The sequence below is a fragment of the Gavialis gangeticus genome, unplaced genomic scaffold, assembly GCF_001723915.1.
Source record: "Gavialis gangeticus isolate Ggan-Ray unplaced genomic scaffold, GavGan_comp1, whole genome shotgun sequence".
In the NCBI taxonomy this organism is placed as follows: Eukaryota; Metazoa; Chordata; order Crocodylia; family Gavialidae; genus Gavialis; species Gavialis gangeticus.
Genome location: NW_017728996.1, coordinates 37,524,027 through 37,541,814, shown reverse-complemented (window position 1 = coordinate 37,541,814; position 17,788 = coordinate 37,524,027).

Below are 17,788 nucleotides of genomic sequence, written 5' to 3'. Positions count from 1 at the left end.
AGAAAGGATGTAGACAAGTTGGAGACAGTTCAGCAGAGGGCAACAAAAATGGTGAAGGGGCTGGGGCACATGACTTATGAGCAAAGACAGAGGGAACTGAGCTTATTTAGTCTAGAGAAGAAAAGACTGATGGGATTTAATAGCAGCCTTCAACTACCTGAAGTTCAAAAGAGGATGGAGCAAGACTCTTCTTAGTGGTGGCAGATGACAGAACAAGGAGCAATGGTTTCAAGTTGCAGCAAGAGAAGTTTAGGTTAGATACTAGGAGGGTAGTAAAACACTGGATCAGATTACCCAAAGAGGTGGTGGAAGCTCCATCCTTGGAGGTTTTCATAACTCGGCTAGACAAAGCTTTGGCTGGGATGATCCAGTTGGGGATGGTCCTGACTTGAGCAGGAGTTTGGACTAGCTGACCTCCTAAGGTCCCTTCCAACCCTAACTTTCTATGTTTCTAAGCAGGGCTTGCACCCTAGAAGAATCCTGTGGGAGAGTGAAGTGAGGGGAGGTTAGGGTGAAGGGGAGAAATGCCATTAAGTGCTAGAGAGGAGGGAGTTCAGAGAGCTGGAGTGGAGGGGAGTTCAGGCCAAGGACTCAGACATGGTCCCTGGATGCTGCTGCCACTGCTGCCGCAGCATGGTCTGCCCACTCTGGATGGTGTCCATGCTCACAGCTGCTGCTACAAGACCAACACCCTGGGGATGCTTTGGCTGCTGAGGTGTGGACTCTGCAGGGGTTGGGGGTGATTTTGGTTCCTCTTCCAAATTGGCTCCTGGGGCTAGTGCCTCACTTGCTTTCCACAAGTTACATTACTGAGACAAAGGACCCAGTGCTGCAAGGTGATTTATATGAGCATGTTTGTAGCTCCATATGGCACAGGAGTCAAAACACAGGGGCATGCTGGAGGATTAAGCCCTATGATATAATTCTTTCTTCAGAGTCAGAGCTGAACTAATTCCATTTCAAAGGTTACAGAATATCTTATAATACTGGAGGTAGTGGGTTAAATCAGGTTTAAGCCACTCAGAGAACATAAAAACCAGGCCCTAGCCTTTGTAAGTTCACAGATATGGATCCCAGCAGTGCATCCAAATCAGTTCTGACAACTGACTACCTACATGTCATTTGTATATATATTTACTTCTTGTCCTTTAAACAGAACATAACTGTTTAGTACTATTAGAGAAGAGATGGGCTACCCCATTCCACTACAGTTGTAGCTTCAGTGATGGGTGAAGTGATCCCAACTAACAATTTAGGAAAGTGTTTTAAACTTTAGGAACACTGTTTGTTCTTCTGGACAAACAGAAGCGAAAGTTTCATGGCCATTGTTTTTATTATATTGGTAATATATTATTCAAGACTTCCAAAAATACACATTACTTAAGAGGCAGAAAGGATTTTAAAAAATCTAGAATTTATGTAGCAGAAGCCGTGCGTGTGTTTATTATGATACTAGTGAACTGCCCACTAAGAATGATGGGCAGGGATGAAGCACCGCCACCCACCACCCCGCACCACTGCTGCTTCCCAGGAGTAGTGGGGGGCAGAAGCTTGCCCTGCTGTCCCCTCCGTCTCCCTCTGCCAGCACCCCGTACTGCAGCCGCCTCCAAGGCGCTGCTAGCCTTGCCCCCACCCCGCTCCATCCCCTCTGTCCCCACAATCATGGTGGTCCTCTGCCATCCCACTTCATCCCCGCTGCTGGCCTCACGCCCCTGCTCTGTCCCCATTATCATGGCAGTGCTCTGCCATCCCACTCCATCCCCACCACTGGCCTCGCCCCTGCTGCTCCATCCCCTCTGTCATGGCAGCGCTCCACTGTCCCACTCCACTGCCCCCCCCTCCATCCCCTCTGTATTGGTGGCACTCTGCCGTCCCACCCCATCCTCACCACCACCTCGCGCTGCTGCTGCCTCCAAGCTTGAGAGTTCCAAGAGTTCTCCCTGCCCCACTCTGCATCCAGCACCGTGCCCCACACCCCGCAGCATCCAGCCAGCTGTTTGTGCGGAGGACTCTGATTGGTTGTTTCAGTAAGCATTGTGATTGGCTGCTGAGACAACCAATCAGTGTGCTCCAAGAGCGTTACTGACAAACGGACAGAGACACACACACACACCCCGACGGACTAAGCCCTTTTTATGTATATAGAATTGAGAGACAGAATAAAGAGAGGGGTTTTTTTCATTATGCAATGGAATAGCAACGTATCAAGGCTACTGAAGATGCTATATGTTATGTCATATGTAATTCTTCACTGTCTTGTGAAGAGCTTGGTTGATTTTATACATTATACCGCACACCTGCCTGAAAGTTAACACTCAAAAAATGTAACATAGCTTTCTAAAAAAGAAAAACAATACTATTTTCTTGCATACGATATATGCCATCCTTCTCTCAAAATCAGCCTCCCAAAACTGAGGTGCACGTATTAAGTAGGGAAGCTGAGTGTCTGACTGGGATAAAAGCACCCCGCTTTAATTTCTGCCCCACAATACAGCAACATTACTATTCAGGCAGCAGCTGAAGGAGTCAACTGACATAATGGGTCATTGTTCTTTACTCCAGAGGTGTTAAAAATCATCTCTTCTTTTTAAAAGTCTTGATGTTCCACTAATCAAGCTAACTTTCCTTAGATCAGTTTTGCTGGTCTCTCTCCTCCTATTCCACAGCCTTGGAGGCTCTTTCCAAAATCATTAATTCACATATGGAGACCAGACTCAGCAACAGCTAGGGTTTTAGCCTTAGTTAAGCAGGAAAGGGAGGGTAAGTCAACTGAAGACTGGGCTCTGTACCTGCTCTGTGATAAAATACAGTATAAAAAAAATAAGAATGATATAGCAAGATTTTTTCAGGGAAAGTAATTATTTATAAAATTCTATGTATGCTTTTTTCCCTTTTTGCCATGCAGAGAGACCTGCCCCCATCCCCATCAAGTCACTGCTGCCCTGCTTCAGCTGTGGATTGTGGGGAACAGCTGCACAGGGTGCTGGGCTTGGCCAGCAGCAATGGTGGCAATATGCAAGTTTCTCCTTCCAGTGCCTGCTTCCAGCCAGTGGGGAGCACTGAGGAGGGAGTCAGGAAAGGCGCAGCTTGGGCGCTTTAGCCATACCTTGGCCCTATAATCCCTTTATTGGTCAGAGGAGCTGCGTGCCTTACCCATGGACATAGCCATTATGTATATGCATAGTAGAGTGAATTGCCAGACAGCATGAGCTTGGTGTTGTAATGTGCTCCATTTCATCACTACCCTCAAGCCATGGTTCTGCTCTGCTGATACCTCTGGGAGTGATAGATGCTTAGACCCTCTTAAAAATATAGCACAGGACAAGGTTCTTTGTTAAAGGTTAGATTTTATTATGTGAAATTGTTTGAATCAGTCAAAATACTGATTATACAAACCTTTATTCATGGAAAGACCTATTGGGGACTATTTGTATGAAGAAAGACTGCTTGTGTTATTAGGGGTTTAGAGACATTTCTAAACCTGTGGAGGCCAGAGAGATGGACATTACTCTAACATCTACTAAAAGACATAGGGCAGCAAGTAAAGATGGTATTCTGCCAGAATTTCTTTTAGAATTCAGCCCCTGCTGAAGCAGGGCAGGGGGCTGGCAAAACTCTTCACAAACATCATAGACTCAGGTCACATCCCTAAAATTTGGAAAGAGGCAAAAATTACTGCAGTTCTCAAACCATGTAAACCGCCAGATGGTGTGAAGAGTTTCAGGCCTATTTCCCTAGTGTGCATGACTTTCAAACTCTGAAAGAGTGCTCTTGTCAAGAATTAGCCCTATCCTGGAACCTAGGCTTCCTGCAGACCAGACAGGCTTTAGCCGGTGGAGGAGTTACTCTGATCAAGTTTTCACACTCAACACATCCTTTATTGATGCAGGATTCCAAGGAAGACAAAACACTGCAGCAACCTTTATTGATCTCACTTTGGTTTACAACAGTATGGATAAGGGGCCATATGGTTAAATTGATAAAGACTATCAGGTGCAAAAAGATTATTGCAATACTGTTTAATATCTTGTCCAACTGCAAGCTCAGAGTTTGTTTTGATGGTAAAATAAGCAGACCTAGATCTGTCAATAATGGTTTACTACAGGGCTCTATCCTCTTCACTTGATATGCACATGATATTCCCCATACAAAAATCAAGAACATTTATTTACACTGACAATATTGCTATCCTAGCACAGGACTCCGATTCAAGCATTATTGAAACTACACCCAGTTAATGATTTGGCAAAATTAGAAGACTATTTTTATAACACCCACACATACTTGGGTTGCATATGGTAATGTATGTGCTTTTGGCTGTTGTGTACCATGGGGGGGGGGCCAAGATGGCCCCTGTTGTTTTGGCCATGTGCTCTACGCATGGAAAGCTGGGGCCTGTATCTGGGCAAAATATGTAAGATCCTCTGGCCTCATTGGCCAGAAGAAGCAGAAGATTCTGCAGGCAGGTTGAGTAAGAGGCTTTTAGCATGGGTCTTCCTAATTGGAACAAGGTTTGGGTGATGTCACACCAGTTATATAAGAACAACTCCACTAAGGTTTTTCTCTTTCTCCTGAGAGCTGCACAGCTGAACTGGGAGCCAGAAAAACTGCTCCCCACTGGGGGAGGGGGGTGTATCCCTCATCCTTCACTGCAGAGGCAAGTGAAAGCTTTGTGAAGGGCAAGCCTCAGGTACAAAGAGAGAAAGCCTGTCTCTGAATTTGAGACCCATTTTCCTTCCCTTTTCCCCCATTTTTTTTCTTGAGTAAGATAATACCGTGGCGGTATTAATCCCTGGACCAGACTGACCAGGAATGGGGTCCTGGCAGTTGCTTGCCATGTTGGCCTGGCCCCCTCTGTTTTGTAACTGTAGTGTCTCAGCATAGTGGTACAGCTGAGACTGGATGTCCAGGCTAAAGCCATAGGCCTGGGCCCTTTTTGCTGTTTCAGAGCTCCTGTGTTTTGGCCTAGCTGTGTGGCTGAACCCCAGTCATATGTTTGGCTGGCAGATTTGGGCCAGAGTGAAGTCTGGGTGAGACCTGGCACTTCCCATTGATGGATAAGCATCCATCATACTTCAAAATGGTGGCAGGAGTACTTTAACTAAAACTTGTTTGACAAGCCTTAGTTAAGGTGCCTCTGCTGCCATTTGAAGTGGCACTGTAATTAAAGCATGCTCCCCCACCCCTGAAGCATGTGTAAAAATGCCCTCAGTTGCCATATTTCATACAAATAAATTAGGGATTCACAATACCAAAAATGCAAACTGTCTTCAAGTTTCAGTATAGGTTGCATAAAAATCCCATTTTACACATGCAAAGTTACAAAACAGCAGAGCTGTATTAAAAATTAAGTCCATTAAAAATTAAGTTTAAAATTTTCAAAAGTGGGCAGTGATTTTCAATGCCTAAATTCCTGGGGACCTAACTTAAGACAATTTAAGGTATCCTTAGCTAGGCACCCACAGTCAGTGACTAGTAGGAAAAAAAATGATATATTGTCCAAGTGAATAAGACTTAAAGTAGAAAAGAAAGAAAAACTCCCCAGTTCAAACAAAACAACTGTTCTACATTCTCTTAATTCTAGAACTGTGTTATGGGCAATTAAATATTGAGAGAAAAATTGGACTAGTTGTGAGGATGATGCCATCTCACCATCCAATGGCACTCGGCCTGACTGGACCATAGGGCACAGTTCGACATGAATCCATACAGATATTAGATTAAGTATTACAGTTATTTAGTCTGGTTGTCTTTAAATGACTTTTCGTTCCATTTAAATGTATATTTGTATATGGAAGAGCCAATAAGAAGCAAATGTAAATCAATGAAAAGATGAGCAAGTGCCAGATCCTCAGGTGGTGTAAACTGGCTCCCGTGAAGTCACTAACTTATATCAGTTGATGACTTCACCCTTATAAGTTAAAGTGAGCATTTTTGGTATTACAAGCACTGTTTCTATGCTGCAGCAAATATTGAACATAACGCTCATCCATATACGAAGGAGCTTACAACAGTATGTAAACATGCATGTTGGCATGGATATTGCAGTTTTGACAGTGAAAAGCACTGGTGGTGTTATCTATCAAGCAATTTACTTACTAGTTGCAGGTGGTTCTAAGAGAGCTGTTGTATCCCATTTCTCTGGGCAGGCCAGAGAACAATTAGGTTGTACTTGGCCAGTTTTGACTGTCCAGTCCCTCCTCTGGACTATCAATCTAGCAACCCAAACCATAGAGAAGCAATGAAGTATGCAATGATGTGAAAATAAAATAAAACTTCAACATATTTATAGAGTTATTTTCTCTCTTTCTTCTTCTTGGGTTTACCTGTGCAGCACAAAGATCAAAATTCAAAGAGTAATAGGAGTCAGTAGAAGTGTGCAAAATGGGCCCTGTTCGATTCAGATTCGGCCCAAATCAGGGACAGTGATTCGATTAATTGATTCAGATCACCTATCCATGATTCAATTCGGCCAAATCCAAATCTGAAGATTCAATGCTGAGTCAGAGAATCAGTGACTAGGCCATAGACACAGCTTTAAATGTTTTTTCTACATACTTCAAGGTACCTGGCATGACTTGTGAACAGCGCAATGCTGGGATGGATGGAGCGTCCCACAGGAGTGCGGGAGGGCCCCTGCATGCTTGGCAGCGAACTGGGAAGTAGACTGGAAGTGCTTCCTGTCCACTTCTGGGTCTGCTGCCAAGTGCACTGTGGAGTCCCCCGCACTCCTGTGGGATGCTCCATCTGTCCCAGCATCACAGCATTCAGAAGCCACCTGGTACCTTGAGGTATGTAGAAAAAACGTTTAAAGCTGTGTCTATATCCGAATCACTGAATCAATTCAGAGGGTTCTGATTTGATTCAGAGAGATTAAAGGGTCTCCTAATTCAATTCAGATTCAGAGATTCAGCCACCAAATCAGGCTGAATCTCTGCTGAATCGAATCAGCGACCGAAGCTTCACGCAGCCCTAGCAGCCACACACTTTGACCTACCCAAGCAGGTCAAATACATTTACTGTATTCATTTAATTGACGGTTGCTACAGAAGTCCAAGTTTCTCAGCACCATTTGCCATACTCCTGAGATCTGAAAACCAGAACAACAAAATCAGATCATTAGTTAAAAGATACCCAACAGTGTACCCTCAACTCCTCTATGTTAACCCTGCAAATTCACTTACCTCTCCGTGACACTCATACAGACAGTCATCACATTAATCCATTTATGACTCATTTGCTTCACTTGGAACTCTGCCATCTGCATGAAGGAGACCAGTGCAGTCTTTCCTCCAGAGCTTTGCCTATGGACCATTCTTACCTCTGGTTCCTAATAGAAAACAAAAGAGCGAGCTCATCTCCTAATTAATCACTCATATTCAGTGATAAAAACTTCCACAAGAAACAAAAATCATAAAATTATTGAATACCTGAATGAAAAGAATGCAACCACATCCTTAGCCTCTTCAAATGTCGAAAGATGATCTTCTGATTAATGCCCACATTTATAGAGCCAAGGTTGGTTCAGCAACAGCTTGACAATCATTGACGAATCTGTTACAGTGACTGATTGGAAGTGCATGGCTGTAGCAGATATCCCTTATTTTAATGGAACATGTAGTATAGGACAGAACCATGTGCAGCATCCATTGAAACAAATAAAAAACATGAACTGGTATAAATAGGCATAATAAACAATAGACAGGAAGCCATGTGTGGCATTGTGATAGGTGCCACAAATCACAGGCCCAAGAATAAATTGCCACGGGGGTTATGTGTAGCCTATGCAGACCAAGGGTTAGTATAGTTGCATTCCAGTGGTCCAGCTCTCTAGTATATCCACATCTGCAGTGGCCTGAATCATTTAAAGATATATAATCGGCATAAAGTAATGCTGACATTTAAAAATATGATCATTGTTTTATTTTGAAAGTTATTCTTTTCAATGCCTAGAAACAACAAGGTCTCCCTTGCTTTACTGTAGTTTTAATGAGGTACAGGATTTTTCACTTGGTCTCTAAGGGCGTTTATACATGTGCTTGGGGGGGCAGTCTTTAATAAAGCACCCAGAGTGTCATGTGTATCCAAACTGAAAAATGGCAACAGGGGCACTTTAACTAAAGCTCATCAAAAAAGCTTTGATTGATCAAACAACCCTTGGCCCTGGGGCCCCCAGCAGCCACAGATTCTGCAGGATAGGATGGGCCAGCCCTGTTCCCAGGAGTCTGAAATTTTGGCAGCAGGGAAGCAACAGTTGCTGTCACCGCTGCTCCACTGCCAAATGTTGGCACCCATAAGAGCTGCCTTGGGCCACATGGCATGGCTTTGCCAGCTGGATCTGGCCCACAGACCAGGGGAATGAGTACCCCTGCACTATGAGCGATATAAACTGTCATTTTATTACATGCACAGTCTGAAAATGCCATAGGCCAAGGTGCTAAAATCCCAAAATTTCTTGTAACTCGGGCGGTACTCCAAGAGGTACCCCCTCTCCAATTGAAGGGATCAAAGCAGGTGCACAAGCGCTGTGGGAGGTGTAGGGACTCTCTTCCCCCTATAGAGCAGAGCCAGACCACCAATGGTGACTTAACCATATACCTTTTAGTGAGAGAACAGTACTGGGAACATAACCAGTATAAACCAGGGGGTATAGGGGACACTACAATGCCTTGAGGGGGCAGGATTCAACAGAGGTTAGACACTTACAATCATAGACATTTTCATCCAGTTGACAAAAGACATGGTTAACAAAATATAAAACACAAACAGCAGAACAAACAATACTGGTTGGTGAAATATAAAAGGCACAAAATACAAAATGTCAAATAACAAGGAATATAGAGCCTGGGTACCTGGAGGGGGAGAAAGGAGGAAAACACAATGACCCCTTTCCAGGACAACAAGAATTTCTCCTTATTACTTCACTCACACCAGCCAGGATCTGAGCTCAAATCTCCCACATGGCAGGCACAAACTCTACCACATGGCCACCAGTCCTGGTACTATACCAAATTGCTAGGGGTCATGGTCTTCCAGGAGCCCCAGCCTCACATCGAGCTGCCTGGCTTCTTATTGGAGGAACTGGAAGCAGAGCTGGGAACCTCTCAGGTCGCTGCTCAGATCCTTGCTAGAGCTGGGGAGCCTCCCCTGCTGGCTACAGCCTCTTGTAGGGGATCCTGGAGCCCAGCAGAGAGCCTCTCCTGCTGGCCACACGCCACACTGCTGAAGGTCCAACTGCTGGCTGCAGGTCCCACTCCTTCAGGTACTTCTGGGGCAACTGCTCCCGCCCAGCTCTTACCAGCTCTTTGAAGCTCCTTCCTTGTGGTCCCTTGCTGGTCTCTGCTGAGTCAGCCGCGCTGCCCCTTTTATCCCCCTCCAGGTGACCCAAGGGGCCAATCAGGAGACATGGAGGGTGAGTCTCTGGGGCCTGATTGGTGAGGAAAGGGAATCCCAAGTCCTCCAATCATCTTTTACCCTTTCAAAACCCCTGGGCTAAGTCACTGCCAGCTAGCCCATCACATCCTCATTGCCGCATAATCACATGAATAGCAAATAGTTTTGAAGTTAACAGAAACCAACTAGGTGACTAAGGGTGGAAACTGACATTGCCTTTGATCGCCTTTGTGCTGCCATAAACATTTTTATAGTGGCACAGAGGCCAAGCAAACAAATGCCTATGCCCTTTATCATACCAAACACCCAAAATGTCTGGCTGTGACAAAAGGTAGTATTAAATTTGTACCATTATTTACATATTTGCTTTGTGAGGGAGAAAAGGCTGGGGGAAGCCTAGGAATCCTAGAGTTGCCTGCAGCCTCCAGCTGCCCTGGGCAGATGCTCTAGGGGCTGGAGAGTCCTGAATATAGGCACCCCAGGAATTCCCATGCAGGGTTGGGCCCCTCAAGCCATGGAAGTGCCTTCCTGGCTTTCCCCTCTTACAGAGATGCACCCCAGGGAATCTCATTGCATGTTTCTATATGCAGGAAAACCTAGCTTTCCCCTCTTACAGAGACATCCCCAAAAATCTCGAGGGTGCATCTCTGTAAGAGGGAAAAGCCAAACAGGCACTCCTGGGGCTTTAAATATCTGATCCTATGCAGGAATTCATGGAATGCACAGGACCAGACCCCTCAAGCCCCAGAAGAACATGTTACCTGTTTTCCTGAAAAATCAATGAGCAGAACAACACGTGACATGTTTCACCCAATGAAGTGGATCAGCTATGCCACGATGCATCCCAGCACAGTTGAGCTGCTTCATTTGGCAATGTCTAGTTCTAGCCTAAAACCTACTCACAATTTAGGCTCCTTTACAAAATTTGGAAAGTTTTCCTTCCTCCATGCCACCTTTCCTGGTATTCACAGAAAGAATATAAATTCTCCCTTGACTTTAATTAGTAAACATCACAAAGTTAAAAGGCAAGTTTCATACAAAATATGAAAACAACATTAAAGGATCTTCCTTCCACAAAAAAGCAGGACATTAGGAAACTATATTTAACTCACCATATTGTACCAGGTATTGTACACAATCTATAGTTTTTAGTGACTAATCTTAATAAATATGGTCCAAGTACTTATGAAGTGGAGGAAGCATTACAAACAAATCATACAGTGAGTATGCCTAAAAGGGCTCTGAAGTGGGGAAGAGATGTCAATGTGGAATATTCCCCCTGGATAACATGACTCACCTACCTCCTTGTGCAGTTCATTTAGAATTTTTTTTGGAGGATTTGGGGAACAATCATGCTTAACAATAGAATCTCATGTGTAAAAATAGTCCCATTTACTAAGTTTCTATTTACCTGTGTCACTGTATTATAAGCTATGCACACTGCATCATGGGGGATAGCAAGAGGCAGCATTACTCTTAGTTTTTGTGTTGGAAGACAAGAAAATTAGGAAGTCTACTTTTGCTCAGAAATCTATAGGATGTTCTGTATCTCCCATGTATGCAACCTGAGTCATGGGCTGTTGTAAGATGAAATTGTAAGGAGCAAAGAAAAAACAAGGGCATACATTATTATTTGCAGGAACAAAATCCATTGAGATTTTTAATGCAAGTGTTCCCATTACATGGATTTTATGCACAGGTAGGACATACGGTCCTGAATAAGCAGTAACATCTAGGTTCAGCTAGTTTTTGAAGATTTTAAGTAATCCCGATAAAAAAGGAGCAAACTCCTCCTAGGGGAGTCTGACTGTTTTTTTGTCATGAATGTTTCATTTATAGAGATGTCTTAGGAGGCCCAAGCATACAATGAGGATTTTTAGTGGCAGGGAGAAAGCAGGCATACAAGAAGATAAGACAGAAATAAAACTTTAACCCTGGCCAGCGATTGAGAACTTAATCACAGCTTTGCAGGCTGGTAGCAATGAAAAGTAAACAAACTGATTTATTCATTTATTGTTATTAGTTATGCAACATCCAAACATTTTCCTATCACAACACTGTCTCTATGCCAGGTTTTTATTATCCTGCAACTCTGGCACTCCTAAAACTCCTACTGAGAAAGTTCACAGATTTTTTAAAACAGGATTTTATTTGCTCAATATAAAAGAAGTTCTTAGAAAGAATTTAGTGTTGGGCCTTGAATGAAGCATTACCAATATACACTAATTGAGGATCAGGCATGCTGGTTGGCCATAAATCGATTAGATTTTTAAACAAATTCCCTTTTCAAGGGATAAAGAGATGTAAAGATCTAACTTCATCTGAGGACTGGGACCCAAGGAGTGAAGGCACTCACTCTTTTTGTTTTACAGGGTTCTGACAACTTTCTTGTGATTCACTGTTACATACTCCAGAAGTTTCAGAGGAGAATTCTAAAAGCTGACAGAGGACAGTTTTATTAGATACTCTAATACTGGGTAGAGTTTCCCAAGCATTAGTCTTTTACAAGAAACCAAATTGTCAAAGGGTGGATGCAGAAGTTCAGGAAAAGGAATTCTAAAATAGAATTGGAGGGCTAAGAAAACCTGAAGAACCATGGACTTGTATAAGGAGATCATAGACTATAAATTTGCTCTGCAACTGTTTCATGACCCAAGAGAAGTTGATAAAGCAAGACAAGTATAGAATAAAGACGACAGATGATGGCGCAGGACAGAAGACTAACTGTAGCAGGTTTGTGGCCACTGTGGTGGCCATGATGTCCCCTGGTGGCCATACAGTCCCTGACTGGCTCAGGCTCTAATGTAGCCCTCCTGTTCACTCTCTCACCATGCCTTGCTCTTATTGAAGTTTGTGTAAGGGAGGCTGCCCATGGGCTCTGAGTGAGCCTGAGCCTGTGTCAATCTCCACTGGGCCCCTGCTGGGTCCCCTTAGTCAGAGTCCTGCCCCCCAGTCTAGTAGGCCCTCTTGGCCTTTCCGTACCTCTACCAGGTACCAGTAGACTTAATGGCAAACTGCATGGCTTCGTTCCTCCACTACACCATGCCTCAAGCCTTGTGGGTATTCTCTCTCTTTGATGTTGTCTATTTATACACTCAGCCCCCTTGGGCCCTCAGACCCCTTGGTCCCTTCTGCAGTCTCCTTCTACGCTCTCAGACCTCTGGTCCCATATGCAGCTCCTTCTTTGGGATCTTGGACCCTCTAGTCCAGCTTAGCCCCTCTGGACTTGCGGACCCTCTGGGCCAGCACAGACCTTCCCTAGGCATGTGGACCCTCTGGGCCCAGTATCAGCCTTTCCCCAGACCCCCAGACCCAGACCCCTCATTGGGTGCCACTCTCAGTCTGTGTGCTCCTGGGTTGCTAGTTCTCTAAGCAGGCCTTGAGCCAGCCACAGCAGGGCTCAAGGCTAAAACACTGGTGCCACTTAAATAAAAGTAGTATCTCAGCTCTCTGGTGGACACCTAAACCTCTCTGAGTTCAATATAAAACAAAGATCAATTGCTTGTAAAACCCAGCTTCTCTTTGACCAGGTGACTTGCCTCTGTTCCCAGGTCTGCAGAGTTGTTTACATAAAATCCAAGTCCCTTCAGAAGCCTCTAAAAATGCCTTTGACCTGGTGGTGTCCCACAATGTCCTCATGGAAAAATTGGGAAACTGTGGCCTCAACTACATTACAGTCCGATGGCTGGGGAACTGGCTCCAAGGTTGGACCTAGAGAGTAGTAGTTGACAGAACCAAATCAACATGGCGCTCCGTGACCAGTAGTGTGCCCCAAGGCTCTGTTCTTGAACCTGTACTGTTTAATGTCTTTATAAACAATATGGACTGTGGTGTGATGACACCAAACTTTGGGGAAGACTATCCACACTAGAGGACAGGCTGGTGATCCAGGCCAACTTTGATAGGCTTGCAAGGTGGGCAGAGGAAAACCTGATGGCATTCAATACAGAGAAATGCAAGGTGCTTCACCTCGGGGAAAAAAAACCCCACATCACACTTATAGGCTTGACAATGTTATACTCACTAGCACCATGACCAGAAAAGACGTGGGGTTCATGACAGACCACAAGATGAACATGAACCAGCAATGTGATACCACAGCTGGCAAAGCAAACAAAACTCTTGCTTCCATCTACCAACACATCTCAAGCAAGACCCAGGATGTCATTCTCCCGCTGTACTTGGGTTTAGTGAGGCCACAGCTGGAGTACTGCATTCAATTCTCGGTTCCACAATTTAAGAAGGATGTTGAGAAACTTGAGAGAGTCCAGAGGAGAGCCACGCACATGATCAGATGGCAAGAGAACAGGCCTTATAAGGACAGGCTGTGAGCCACGGGACTCTTCAGCCTGGAGAAGTGCAGGCTCAGGGGTGACATGGTGGCAGCCTATAAGTACATAAGGGATGTGCATCAGGATCTGGGGGAACACCTGTTCACCAGAGCACCCCAGGGGATGACAAGGTCCAATGGTCACAAACTCTTGCAAGACTGTTTTAGGCTGGACTTAAGGAAAAACTTCTTTACTGTCCAAGCCCCCAAGGCCTGGAATAGACTCCCCACAGAAGCGGTGCAAACACCTACTTTGGACACTTTTAAGATACATTTGGATGCTTATCTTGTTGGGATCCTTTGACCCTAGCTGACTTCCTGCGCTTTGGCTGGACCTGATTGTAAGAGGGGCAGTGAAAACCCCTCTAAGGGGTCCCGGACCCCCACTCCATGCACCCCAGTACTCACCCTAGGGATCCTGAAGAGCGGCAGCCGGGAAGAAGCGCGGGTGGTGGCCCCGCAATTCTGAAGCTGCCTACAGCTGCGGATTGGCAAGGGACGTGGACGGAGCCTCCAGAAACCACGGGCTGCTCAAATAGCAGCTGGGAAAACAGCTGAGGGGCAGCGAACGGCGGGAGAAGAGGATGCCGACCCAGAGACACTGGAGGAAGAAAAAAGCACCAATCCAGAGACACTGGCGGAGGGGAGAAAGGATGTCGACCTAGAGATGCAGGCAACGAGGAGGAAGGTTGCCCAGCTGCAGGCAAGAGGCGGGGAGCTGAGGGCCCTGGCACAGGAGGCAGGAGGCACCGGTAGGAGCAGTTACCCCACACAGGGGGCATGCACTTGTCAAAGGCAGGGAAGACCAGGAGCGACTCCAGGTTAGCTGGGGGCCAGTGCTGGCCAAACTGAGGAGCTGGACCAGGGTGGGGCATGGAACGGCAGCCCACCCCCATAGTCACCCGGGGCGCAGGGACAAATGGGTCCCTCATCTGTTTCTTTAAGTTTATTCTTTACTTTGGACCAGAAAAGGGGCACTGGGAGACAAGATCCCAGGGGGAACCCTCCAGTGGAAATCCAGGTGTTGATTTTTGTTGGAAGCCCTAGCTAGCCCGAAGACAGGGCTGGCTTATATGCACTAATCAGCCAGAAGTCAAGGAACTGGCTATGGTGAAGGGCAAATTGACCGGGAAGGCCCGACCCACTGGGAGGCGGGCAAGCCACGTGAAAAGGGAAAGTTGTCCAAGGGGATGCCTGCAGAGGATAATATTCATCCTGGCCGTGGATGTGGTAAGGGTGGGGTAAAGGGGAGGTTTGCAGTCCCACAAAGCAAGAACAGGGATTGAGGTGTCTTCATCCTTGGGGGGCCACCTGAAGGAAACTGCCTCAACAAGAACATCGAAGTCCTGGCAGATGACTAAGGGCAGCAGCCATACCACCCAGGTGGTATCCAAGCTTGAACCTCACCCTGATGTCACTTGGGGGTAAGGCACCCAGTAAGGGAAGGCTGAAGCCTTACAACACCTTCCAGTGACACTGATGATCTTACAAGGTCCCTTCCAGCTCTAATGTCAATGAATCTCTGAATCACAACAGAAGTTCAATGCTGCTTTCAAAACAGCCAAAACTGGTTTTAGATAAACCTGGATGGATGTAGTATCAGATTTAGCTGATTTAGGTTAAATCAGTTTATTGAACTTTTGTCCCAGATCCCCTCCAGATTCAAGTTAACTCACAGCTCCCCAGCATCCCAGGATGCTTTGTACCTACCCTCCAAACCCTTCCCCCTGTCCCCTCACAGGATGAGCAGGCTAGCCTTGTCCTAAGCTGTTTGCTGCAGCTGAACAGGGAGGTATAGTTTAGTGCTGCCCACCCCTGGCCTGGGCCACTGTAGGCATGTGGCTACACTTCTGGAGTCAAAAGGTCCTTTCCGTCCCCTAACAACTATGAAACTATGAAAAGTGAATGTCTGTTCACTTGCTTATTGGTTCAATCTATGAAGCTTAGACTAACCTGTGAAGATTGAATCAATTCAGCCTTAAGCTTTTTGACTGTCTGTACTTAGCCCTAGAGTCTGAATAACAAAATATCACCAAGAAAACAAACAAAATCATCACTGTCTCTCATAATGACTAGAGGAAGGGAAAGAACTCTGTAACTTAGAATTTGTCTAGGGAAAAATCTTGTTCTAGGCCTATGACTCTACCCTAGGATGATGAGTGCCTAATTGGAAGGATTACCACTACCATGAGATCATAGAAAATTAGGGTTGGAAGGGACTTGGTAACAGGGGGTACCTCTCAGGGCCAAGTCTCATGCTGGCCCACCCACCTGTCTCTATGGGGCAGTCTGCGCAGTCTCACCTGCCACAACTTTGCTGTTCTCAAAATGGGTGGTAAAATGTGGGAGACTGCCCATTACATGCCCCAATGCCAGAGGGCGCTATCTGCAGCTCCGACCTTCTCTACACCACAGCCCATGCCTCGCAGATAGCATCACTGTTGTTAGCATCTCCAGTCCCACACTGGACCCCATAAGCCTCCTGTCTGGACCCCAACTGAATCCATCCTCTCAGGCAGCCTACTCCTCCGTCATTCTGGGCTACCTAACTCCCTACAATCTTCCCCCTCTCAGGCATGCCCCCCACCCAGGACCTTTGGCCACATAGGCCCTGGCCCACCTCCAAGGCCAGTTAGAACCCCAGGCCCTCAGCTCTGGGCATCCCTCATGGTAGGCCCCTGGCCCTTTTGACCCTTCTGGTCCTGGCCCCAGCATTGACCAGTCAAGGGTGCCTCAAGTCAGGCTTCCAAGCATCTAGCCCATTTTCTCACACAGGTCTGCCTTCTCAGCCCTACTATGGGGTTACCCACCCAGTTGTGGGAGCAGGGGTTATTAAGGCACCCCAACCTGCCTTTCACTGCGGTGGTTACTGGCCTAGCATTTTTGGGGGGTTCCCACACCACTAAGAGCTCCACCAGGCCACCCATCCCCAGCAGGGTGCAGTTTTAGGTCATGCCCAGGACCATGAGATTTCTAGCCATCTCCATAAGCTCTTGCCCTTACCTCCTGGTTGTTCCTGCTGCAGCTCAGCTAGGTGATGTTTCTGCCTGGGCTGGCAGCAGCAGACTGCAGCCTTTATATACTAGGTTCTTAAAATGGCTGCTGCCATCAGGCACCTGCTGGATGCCTGACCCAGCCCTTAAAGTGGCAGGCACCAACAGTGCCCTACCACAGACCTCAAAAGGTCATCTTGTCCAACTTCACTACTCAAAGCAGGACCACCCTTAACTAACCCATCCCAGTCAAGGCTTTGTTTACCTGGGTCTTAAAAACCTCCAATGATGGAGATTCCACAACCTCTCTGGTTAACCTGTTCCAGTACTTTACTACCCTCCTCATGAGAAAATTGTTCCTAATATCTAACCTAAACTTCCCTTGCTGCAACTTAAGACCATTGCTCCTTGTTCTGTCATCTGCCATCACTGAGAACATTCCAGTTCCATCCTCTTTTGAACCCCCCTTCAGGTAGTTGAAGGCTGCTATTAAATCCCCCCTCAGTCTTCTCTTCTGCAGGCTAAATAAGGCCAGTTCCCTCAGCCTCTCCTCAAAAGTCATGTGTCCCAGGCTTCTCACCATTTTTGTTGCCCTCCACTGAACTCTCTCCCATTTGTCAACATCATTTCTGTAGTGGGGGGACACAGCACTCCAGATGTGGCCTCACTAGTGCCAAATAGAATGGAATAATCACTTCCCTCAATCTTTTGGCAATGCTGTTACTAATGCAGCCCAGTGTGGCATTAGTTTTCTTCCGCAACAAGGGCACACTGTTGGTTCAGCTTGTTGTCTATTGTAACCCCTAGGTCCTTTATGAAGACCATTTTTGATGCGTAGTGGGTACATGTGGGTGCATGTGCACCCCCTGAGTGTGGCAGTGCACACCCTGTGAAAAGGTGCCACTGACACTGCCTGCAGCGCCTGCAGGCAGCCGCTGCTTGCTACCACCCTCCCCCCACCCACCATCAGCACTGCCAGCAGCATCTGCGGGCAGTTCATGATTGCCACTGGCCGCTGTCAACACTGCCAGTGGTGTCTGTGGGTGGTCACCGACCACTGGGCGGCACTCAC